A 2,033-nucleotide genomic window follows, 5' to 3' on the forward strand; every position below is an offset into this window, starting at 1 on the left:
GGTGTGGTATATAAAGCTACCTTTACCTGCCCGTTGGACTATATAGGTAAGACCTTGAGGGAGCTCAGGGTAAGGGTAGGTGAGCATCTAGGCAAAATAAGGAACAAAAGGGGCACGCCGGTTGCTCGCCACATGAACAACTGCCATGTTGGTAACCCCAAAGAGATTACATTTAGTATGATTGAACTAGTTAGACCAAATATTAGAGGGGGGGACCTGGATAGGATCTTACAGAGACGCCAGACTGAATGGATTTACAGAATTCAATCATTGTCTCCAAGGGGTCTTAATGAGTGCCTTTCCTATACATGCTTTATTTGAATACTATGGGAGATTGCCATCCTCCTTAGATGGTAGAATACCTGGAATGTCCGTTTTGCCGTATATATAATTATAAAGAAAGGTTGTGAAATCTGCCATAATAATTCCATATCCTAACATGTTTGAACATGTTCCCCATTGCAAGGGTATTGATTTTTCTTAAAATAATTTTTTTCTGCATTTTTGTCACATAATTTATCTTAGGGTGTTGCTGACCCCAATCATGAATGACTTCATTAAATATGGTGAAGCCATCAATGTTATCCGGTTCTCTGGTGGCATTCATTACGAATATTGGATCTCTCCATTTCCTCTGCTCATAAATGGAATATTATTCTTTAGAACTTGAATCTATCAATCTACAGCTCTGTTATACTATTCCGTGATTATTATCTTTTATTTTATTATCATAATATGTAATCAGAGCACTGTGTTCATCACGCGATCTTTAAGTGGAACGCAGGCCTTTTGAAAGGTAGCTGTGCACTCCACCTATTATACTTGCCATAACTGAATATCGGCATTAGACCGCGCCTCTCCATGAGCACTGCCCAGTCTCCATGTGGTACGCAAGCCGTCTGAAAGATGGCGGTGCGTCTCACTCAGTTCGGGAGAATGAGCACTGCGCAGAAGCGACATCCAGCTGAATATCGGCCTTAGACCGCGCCTCTCCATGAGCACTGCGCAGTCTCCATGTGGTACGCAAGCCATCTGAAAGATGGCGGTGCGTCTCACTCAGTTCGGGAGAATGAGCACTGCGCAGAAGCGACATCCAGCTGAATATCGGCATTAGACCGCGCCTCTCAATGAGCACTGCGCAGTCTCCATGTGGTACGCAATCCGTCTGAAAGATGGCGGTGCGTCTCACTCAGTTCGGGAGAATGAGCACTGCGCAGAAGCGACATCCAGCTGAATATCGGGCTTAGACCGCGCCTCTCCATGAGCACTGCGCAGTCTCCATGTGGTACGCAAGCCGTCTGAAAAATGGCAGTGCGTCTCACTCAGTTCGGGAGAATGAGCACTGCGCAGAAGCGACATCCAGCTGAATATCGGCATTAGACCGCGCCTCTCCATGAGCACTGCGCAGTCTCCATGTGGTACGCAAACCGTCTGAAAGATGGCGGTGCGTCTCACTCAGTTCGGGAGAATGAGCACTGCGCAGAAGCAACATCCAGCTGAATATCGGCATTAGACCGCGCCTCTCCATGAGCTCTGCGCAGTCTCCATGTGGTACGCAAGCCGTCTGAAAGTTGGCGGTGCGTCTCACTCAGTTTGGGAGAATGAGCACTGCGCAGAAGCGACATCCAGCTGAATATCGGCATTAGACCGCGCCTCTCCATGAGCACTGCGCAGTCTCCCTGTGGTACGCAAGCCGTCTGAAAGATGGCGATGCGTCTCACTCAGTTCGGGAGAATGAGCACTGCGCAGAAGCGACATCCAGCTGAATATCGGCCTTAGACCGCGCCTCTCCATGAGCTCTGCGCAGTTTCCCTGTGGTACGCAAGCCGTCTGAAAGTTGGCGGTGCGTCTCACTCAGTTCGGGAGAATGAGCACTGCGCAGAAGCGACATCCAGCTGAATATCGGCCTTAGACCGCGCCTCTCCATGAGCACTGCGCAGTCTCCCTGTGGTACGCAAGCCGTCTGAAAAATGGCAGTGCGTCTCACCCAACTGGGGAGACTGTGCACTGCGCAGAAGTGACATCTAGGGTGT

Source organism: Ranitomeya imitator, chromosome 2, assembly GCF_032444005.1.
Source record: "Ranitomeya imitator isolate aRanImi1 chromosome 2, aRanImi1.pri, whole genome shotgun sequence".
Lineage (NCBI taxonomy): Eukaryota > Metazoa > Chordata > Amphibia > Anura > Dendrobatidae > Ranitomeya > Ranitomeya imitator.